The sequence below is a fragment of the Pan troglodytes genome, chromosome 1 (assembly GCF_028858775.2).
Source record: "Pan troglodytes isolate AG18354 chromosome 1, NHGRI_mPanTro3-v2.0_pri, whole genome shotgun sequence".
Taxonomy (NCBI): Eukaryota; Metazoa; Chordata; class Mammalia; order Primates; family Hominidae; genus Pan; species Pan troglodytes.
The window spans coordinates 195,316,767-195,325,702 of record NC_072398.2 but is presented as its reverse complement, the minus strand read 5'-3'; the positions used below and the strand labels follow the sequence as shown (position 1 = coordinate 195,325,702).

At 46.7% G+C, this 8,936-nt stretch overlaps 1 long non-coding RNA gene across 1 annotated transcript; it reads left to right on the top strand.

Annotated features, from left to right (window-relative positions):
• Positions 1–1,734: 1,734 nt before the first annotated feature.
• On the top strand, positions 1,735–5,640 carry LOC134807241 (uncharacterized). The gene is made up of 3 exons (XR_010147155.1): positions 1,735–1,777; positions 4,673–4,823; positions 5,352–5,640. It is a non-coding gene; the product is annotated as an uncharacterized LOC134807241 (long non-coding RNA).
• Positions 5,641–8,936: the final 3,296 nt, after the last annotated feature.

The window sequence follows — 8,936 nt, the reverse complement described above, 5'->3', positions numbered from 1 at the left end:
TCAGTGTGACAGGGCATGTCCTTTACTGGCTTCCTGAGAAAGAATGCACGAGAAGAGCCAGGCACAGTGGCTCACGCCTATAATCCCAGCACTTCCGGACGCCGTGGTGGACGGATCACTTGAAGTCAGAAGTTTGAGACCAGACTGGGCAACATGGCGAAACCCCATCTCCATTAAAAATACAAAAATTAGCCAGGTGTGGTGGTAAGCGCCTGTAGTTCCAGGTACTTGGGAGGCTGAGGCACAGCAGTTGCTTGAACCTCAGAGGCGGAGGTTGCCATGAGCTGAGACTGGGCCACTGCACTCCAGCCTGGGCAACAGAGCAAGACTGTCTCAAAAATTTAAAAAAGAATTCATGAGAAGTAAAATCTTGATACCTTGTATTTCAGATAATTCTTTATTCTACCCTCACAGTTGGCTTATAACTTGAATGACATAGGAATTCTTTTTTTTTTTTTTTTTTTTTTTTGTGAGACAGAGTCTCTCTCTGTCACCAGGCTGGAGGGTAGTGGCGCAATCTTGGCTCACTGCAACCTGCATCTCCTGGGTGCAAGCGATTCTCCTGCCTCAGCCTCCCAAGTAGCTGGGACTACAGGCGCGCACCACCACCCCCAACTAATTTTCGTATTTTTAGTAGAGAGGGGGTTTCATCATGTTGGCCAAGATGGTCTTGATCCCCTGACCTCGGGATCCACCCACCTCAGCCTCCCAAAGTGTTGGGATTACAGATGTGAGCCACTGAGCCCGGCCAGTATAGGAATTCTTTAGACTTTTAAAGGCATTGCTCCAGGACGGCTGTTGAGAAGTCCATTGCCATTCCTGATTCCACGCTATCCTTTGTGTGCACCCTCTCCTTTCTGTAAGGAAACTTTAAGTATTTTATCCATATCCTAGTTCATCAAAAATTTCATGCAAATGAGACTTGGTTTGGGCATATTTTTATATATTGTATTTGTAGGTCTTTGGGTAAGTCTTTTTGTTCTAGAAACTCATGTCTTTTACCTCTGAGAAACGTTCTATTATTTCTGTGCTCTCTCTTCTCTCCGTTTTCTCTAATCTCTTTCTTAGTATCTAAAGGGTTTATTTTATTTTATTTTATTTTTGATTTTTTTTTTTTTTGAGAGAGAGTCTTTCTCTGTTGCCCAGGCTGGAGTGCAGTGGTGCCATCTTGCTCACTGCAACCTCCACCTCCTGGGTTCAAGCGATTCTCCTGCCTCAGCCTCCTGAGTAGCTGGGATTACAGGCATGTACCACCACACCTGGTTAATTTTTGTATTTTTAGTAGAGAGTAGAGTAGTTTTACTATATTGGCCAGGCTGGTCAATATAGTAAACTCCTGACCTCAAATGATCCACCTGCCTTGGCTTCCCAAAGTGCTAGGATTATAGGTGTGAGCCACCCACCATGGCCAGCTAAAGATCTTTTCTCTACTCAGTTTCCCTAGTAAAAAAATCCCCTAATCTCCACCTGAGAGGGTGGGTATTCACCTGGCCATCAGTATTCTACAAACTGTGTCTCACGAGCCTAGGGTCTTAATGTTCAGACTGTCTCCTAACACACCTGTTTTCATTATGACATCTGTCACCTGCTTTCCACTGTGCCCGGTGTTGAAATGAAGTATCCCTGGTTCACTTAAAATATATATATATAGATGAGGTGTTGCTACGTTGCCCAGGCTGGAATGCAGTGGCTATTCACAGGCACAATCATAACTTACCACATTCTAGAATGCCCTGTCTCAAGCGATCCTCCTGCCTCAGTCTCCTGAGTAACTTTGGTGGGTTTTTAAACATATATTTTTAATTTTTTTTACTTTCTTGAGACAGAGTCTCACTCTGTCACCCAGGCTGAAGTGCAATGGCACAATCTTGGCTCACTGCAACCTCTGCCTCCTGGGTTCAAGCGATTCTCGTGCCTCAGCCTCTTGAGTAGCTGGGGTTACAGGCATGCACTACCATGCTCGGCTAATTTTTGTATTTCTAGTAGAGGAGGGGTTTTGCCATGTTGGCCAAACTGATCTCAAACTCCTGGCCTCATGTGATCTGCCCACCTTAGCCTCCCAAAGTGCTGAGATTACAGGTGTGAGCCACTGCGCCTAACCTATTTATTTATTTATTTATTTTTGAGACGAAGTCTTGCTCTGTCGCCAGGCTGGAGTGCAGTGGCACGATCTCAGCTCACCACAACCTCCGCCTCCCAGGTTCAAGTGATTCCCCTGCCTCAGCCTCCCAAGTAGCTGGGATTAAAGGCACGTGCCACCACACCCAACTAACTTTTTGTGTTTTAGTAGAGACAGGGTTTCATCCTGTTGGCCAAGATGGTCTCTATCTCCTGACCTCGTGATCCTCCCGCCTTGGTCTCCCAAAGTGCTGGGATTATAGGTGTGAGCCACCATGCCCGGCCTTATTTATTTTTAATTAGAAACAAGTTCTCACTATGTTTCCCAGGCTGGTCTCAAGCTCTCTGGCTCAAGCCATTCTCCCACCTCAGGCTCCCACGTAGCTGGCACTACAGGTATGTGCCACTGCGCCTGGCCTGTTTCACTTTTTAACTAGAATAAAACCTCCAGTCCTTGACAAGATATGGAAGACGTAGTTATCTGCCTGTGTATGTTATGGAAGGGACCTGGTTCTTTTGCAGAATTTCAACCCATTCCCTTGTTCTTAGCCCATACCTCACTCCCACCTTCTGCAATAACTTGTGCCTCCAATATCTAATCTTTCCCTTGTCCTAGGTCTCCAACTGACTGACTTCTCTTTGGCATCTTTTGCTATAGCACTTGGTATGCAGCTATCTCAGCTCTGCCAACCCGTCCATCCACTTGCTATCTTCCAAAAATGTGTTGACATCTGTGGTCCACCATTGGCTTCTTTATATCGCTTTACTTTTATTTTTGTGAGGTTTGTTGAGGGAGCAGATATAAATGCATTTATTCCATCTGCCACATTTAACCAGAAATTCAAAAACTGCACTCTTAATTACTATGCTGAATTGCCTCTCAAATGAGACAGTACCTCTGGGATCCCATAGTCCAATGAGGATGAAATGAGATTACACATGTGAACATACTTTGTAAGCTTTAAAGAGCTATGTGCAATGAGTAAGAGGGTCTGTGTTAAATTCCCCGCCAAAGTGCCCTCCATTTTTCTCTCTGTTCTCTGATTCCTCCCATCTCCAAAGTACAGATCAAGCTTACCTCTTCCTGAGGCCTTCCCTGATCAACCCAGCTAACAGGGATGTCCCTGAGCTCTGACCACCAGGAGATTCTCTTTCACCTCCCTTGGCCCTAAGCAGTGCTGCTTTGTTCTTAAGCACAAAGTTACTAAGTTGCATCATCAAATGTAGTTCTGCTCGTGTACTAAAAAGAGCTTTCCTCCTTCCTATGGGCAGGGGACACAGGCTTGACTAAACAAGGGTGCACTTTGGGAGTGGAGGAAGAAGGGTTTTTTCCTTGGGAGGTGAGTTTAGAAGACAAAGTGGCTTCTGTTGCCCTGCAATCTGAGCTGTGGGTGTGGCTCTCAGAGCCCACCTTCTTCCTCTTGCCTCCTCTGCCCTCTCCAGAGCTCTCCTCTGGGCAGTGGAGCCCATGGCAGTGGCTGCACCAACAAGTCCATGCCACTGGTCAGGGGCTGTGTCCTTTCACTCCCTCACTCTTTCCAGAACTTTGATGTGGCTTCTGAGGGATTCAACTCATCTGTGGAGAACTTAAGCCAGAATTGCAGTGGAAGATGGACTGGTCTCTGCCTAGAAGTGGTTGATCTTCACCTCAAAAAGATTCTGATCATTTTCCAAGAGACAAATTTCCTCTGACAGTCTTTCCAGAACATTCCATTAGAGTGAAATGTGCCATCTCTTGTCCCTTCCCTGACATGATTATGAAGGAAACTGGGCTTTTCCCAGGGACTGAGGCTGCAAGAGGCTGCCTGAAGGTCAGTGCTGGTGTGCTGGAGCATCTCTGAAACACACAGGTGCACAGACACAATCGTGCTCCCAGACTGCAGGGCATAACTCTTTGTGCAGCAGCAGTAGCACTCCCCTGCCCCATGTGTATGCACTGGTGCAGGAATCCATTTCCTCTGGATTCTTCTCTGTCCTTCCCAGAACCTTCATCTTTAGAGAGCCTTGAAAGTGAGGCCGATTTGGTTGGAAACAGCCAGCCAGGGCAGCGAGGTGGAAGAATGGCCAAGGAGAGAAACACAGACAATGAGGAGGTCATGCCACTCTGATTTCCCCTACCCCCGCTGCAGATTGTCCCAGGGCTTAGGATCCCTCTCCCCTACTTCTTTTTATGTCTGGAGCTGTGTTGTCAAATACAGGAGCTGCTAGCCATGCATGGCTATTGAACACTTGAAATATAGCTAGTCTGAGTTGAGATGGGCTAAAAGTATAAAATACATACGGGAATTTAAAGACTTAGGAAAAAAGAATGTAAGATAGCTCATGAAAAAAATGTTTTCATATTAACCATAATGACAAAATACTTGCATTTTGGAAATACTGGGTTAAATAAAATATATAATTAAAATGAATTTCATCTGCTTCTCTTTATTTAATTGCACTTGTGGCTCACATTGTATTTGTGTTGCTCGGCACTGGTCTATAGCCTGCCGTGAGCCAGACTGCTTGACTGGGCCCTGATTCCCTATTTGGATCTTGTCATTTCTTTCCACAGAAATGAGACCCTTGTCATTCTTAGAGTCCTTTGTTGAATGGAATAAGAAATGGAATAATGCCGTATCCACCTGATGGGGACATCACCTCCTACCTGGATGGTCAGAGGACTCCTATCCATCCCACTGTTCCTTCTGGTTTGGGGCCCAGAGGTACAGAGCCCTCCCTCTCCCCCACAACCCCAGTATCCATTTGGATTGAAGTACCAGCATGGGCTGGGCCTTGAGCCTAGACAGGCCCAAAACTCTCCAGGAAGCCCCCTCTAGGCTGTGCCTGCCCTGTCTGGTAGGGTAAAGCCAGGTGGCCCCAAATGCCTGTCTTATTCTTCTCTTATTTTTCCTCCTTCCCTCTTATCTGTCCTCTCCTCCCCCAACCCTTCCCTTCTTTTTTAAAAGTCTAATTCTGAGCAGCCGGCTCTGTTCAACCTGACTGGTTTGTTATGGCTTATAATCTGTGCCAGGATTAATTAGCTAATTACTGACAAACGTCCGCTGGCAAGATTCTGCTCCAGCTTGTCAGCTTGAAGTGTTTAATTATTTTAATCATTTACTTTCATCTTCAAAATGTATGCTGCCAAGAGAGTTGCAGGGCATCTTTTAATTATGATTTGGGGTTTCTGCTGGGCTGTGTTCTGTTCCTGAGGACAGGGGACGTTATTTATTTATTTATTTTTTTACCAGTCTTCCACCAAAGCCTGAACATGCTTCTACTCCCAGGGCCTCCACATTCCACGGATGGCTGATGGAGAAGAATCTCAGGTCATCTGTGGACACCTCTCCTTCTGTATCCCCAGAACATGATGTGCACAGGTGCATAAAGGAAATTTAAATTTTGTGAGTACTATTATGTGCTGAACATCATGCTAGTTGTTTTTCTATTTTATTTCACATTTGTGAGCACAGAATATGGAAACAGCCTGAGAACTGGACAGAGTGGCCTGGGGTGATCAGTGGGGTGAAAAAAGCAAGAAAGGGGTTATTTTATTGATTGATTTTTGTGATATGATTTAATTATAGTAAACTGAAGTCGTCTTAAATATCAAGCTCTGTGAATTGTCACATATACCTACACCATCACCCAGTCAATGTACCCTAGAGGCCCTGTAATGCCCACTCCCAGCTTATCCTTCCCAACAGTAACCACTTCTGACTTCTATCACCATAGATTTGTTTTTCTAGTCTTCACTCTTATGTAAATAGGAATCTGCAATATGTTCTCTTTTTTTTTTTTTTTTTTTTGAGATGGAGTTTCATTCTTGTTGCCCAGGCTGGAGTGCAATGGCACTCTCGGCTCACCGCAACCTCTGCCTCCCGGGTTCAAGCAATTCTCCTGCCTCGGCCTCCCGAGTAGCTGGGATTACAGGCTTGTGCCACCACGCCAGGCTAATTTTTTTTTTTTTTTTGAGATAGATAGAATCTTGCTCTGTTGCCCAGGCTGGAGTGCAGTGGCATGATCTCAGCTCACTGCAAGCTCCGCCTCCCAGGTTCACACCATTCTCCTGCCTCAGCCTCCCGAGCAGTTGGGACTACAGGCGCCTGCCACCACGCCCGGCTAATTTTTTTGTATTTTCAGTAGAGACGGGGTTTCACCATGTTAGCCAGGATGGTCTCGATATCCTGACCTCGTGATCAGCCCGCGTCAGCCTCCCAAAGTGCTGAGATTACAGGCGTGAGCCACCGTGCCTGGCCTAATCTTGAATTTTTAGTAGACACGGGGTTTCTCCATGTTGGTCAGGCTGGTTTCGAACTCCCAACCTCAGGTGATCCACCCTCCTCGGCCTCCTAAATTGCTGGGATTACAGGCGTGAGCCACTGCGCCTGGCCAATACATTCTTTTATGTGAAACTTCTTTCCCTCAACATTTTGGCTGTGAGAGGAAGGGGTCTTTAATATAAATCATATTCTCTGGCCAAGGCTTTGGTTTGGGTCCAGCTGAGAGATTCAACCCATGTTCTTAGAAAGACTTTAACATGGTTTCCTCCTATAAGCATATCGAAAGTGAATTTGGAGGCTCATGTCTGTAATCCCAACACTTCGGGAGGCCGAGGTGGGCAGACTGCTTGAGCTCAGGAGTTCGACACCAGCCTGGGCAACATGGCAAAGCCCCACCTCTACAAAAAATTGGCCAGGCATCATGGCACACACCTGTGGTCCCAGCTACTCTGGAGGCTGAGGTGGGAGGATCACTTGAGCCTGGGAGGTCGAGATTGCAGTGAGCTGTGATTGCACCACTGCACTCCAGCCTCAGCGTCAGAGTGAGACCCTGTCCTCCCCAACCACCTCCCCCCCTAAAAAAAAAACAGAGTTTGGATATGATTTTTCTCCTTCATTCCCTCTCCTTCTCTACTTTCTCCTTTTTCCTCTCTTCCCCCTCCTCTCCTTGCTCTTGCCCCTGGCCATAGTCATGACTTTCACTACATCCTATTAGGAAGTTCTTCCTGAGCTTAAATTCATGCCATTCTGGATACAAAGGCTTATGAGTTTCCTAAAGACACATGGTGTTCAGAGGAGGGTTTTGAAGAACAAAAGATTCCCACATTATGGGTTGAATTGTGTCCCCTAAAAAAGATATGCTGGATTCCAAGTCCCCACTACCTCAAAATGTAGCCTCAACTGGAAATAGGGTCTTTACAGATGCCATCAAGTTAAAATGAGGTCATTAGGGTGGGCCCTAATCCAATAAGACTGGTGTCCTTATGAAAAGGGGAAATTTGGACACAGACACACACACACACACACACACACACGCACACTGAGAACATCATGTGAAGATAAAGGCGGAGATGGGGGGATGCATCCTCAAGCCAAGGAACACCAAAGACACCAGCTATCCTCCAGAAGCCGCAAGAGAGGCATGAAACAGATTTTCCCTGGAGCCCTAACAGGGAACCATTGTCCCTGGAGCCCTAGGAGGGAACCAACCCTGTCAATACCTTGATTTCAGACTTCAAGCCTCCAGAACTGTAAGACAAAAACTTCCTTCCTTCCTTCCTTCCTTCCTTCCTTCCTTCCTTCCTTCCTTCCTTCTCTCTCTCTTTTCTTTCTTCTTTTTTTGAGACAGAGTCTCACTCTGTCACCCAGGCAGGACTGCAGTGGCGTGATCTCAACTCACTGCAACCTCTGCTTCCTGAGTTCAAGTGATTCTCCTGCCTCAGCCTCCAAGTAGCTGGGATTACAGGTGCATGCCACAACAGCCAGTTAATTTTTGTATTTTTAGTAGAGATGGGGTTTCACCATGTTGGTCAGGCTGGTCTCGAACTCCTGACCTCAAGTGATCCACCCATCTAGCCTCCCAAAGTGCTGGGAGTACAGGCGTGAGCCACTGCACTCAGCATCTTCCTTCCTTCCCTTCCTTCCTTCCTTCCCTCCCTCCCTACTTGCTTGCTTGCTTTCTCTTTCTTTCTTTCTTTCTTTTCTTCTTTCTTTCTTTCCTTGTCTCTGTCTTTCTCTCTGTCTTTCCTTTCCCTCCCTCCCTTCTTTCTTTCTTTCCTTTTTTTTTTTTTTTTTTTTTTTTTTTTTTTTGACAGAGTCTCACTCTGATTGCCCAGACTGGAGTGCAGTGGTGTGACTTCAGCTCACTACAGCCTCGACCTCCCTGGGCTCAGGTTATCATCCCCCCTCAGCCTCTCCAGTGGCTGGGACCACAGGCACCCACCACCACACCCAGGTAATTTTTTGTATTTTTAGTAGAGACAGGGTTTTGTCATGTTGCCCAGGCTGGTCTCGAACCGCTGGACTCATGTAATCTATCTGCCTCAGCCTCCCAAACTTCTGGGATTATAGGTGTGAGCCACTGCACCAGCCCAAGATAATACATTTTGTAATTTCAGCACTCAGTTTGTGGTGCTCTGCTGCAACACCCCTAGGAAAATACTGCACCCCCAAAGGGAGCTCCAGTCGGGTCTTTCTGAATCTGTGTCATGAGACCGATAGCAACCTCTGAGGGATCCTCCATGCAAACCCAGCCCCAGGCTGGGAGTGACTGAGGTGACAGCTCCAAGTTGGAAGACTGAGGAGAGGAGAAAAATCAAATTAATGAGCTCAGCAATGCCATTAATGAGGCACCAGGCAATATCCAGGGGGCTTCTGTGATGGCCTACACCAGGGCAAGATTAGCCAAAGGATGCCGGGAGCCAGCTCGTGCCAGGTTCTGACGTGATGTGATCTGTCCTCTTGATGCCTCCCTTCCACAAAGTCCAGGGTGGGGCTGGGAGTAAACACAGAGAGTCCTCACCCAGCGGCTGAGATCACTTGGAAGTCCCCTAC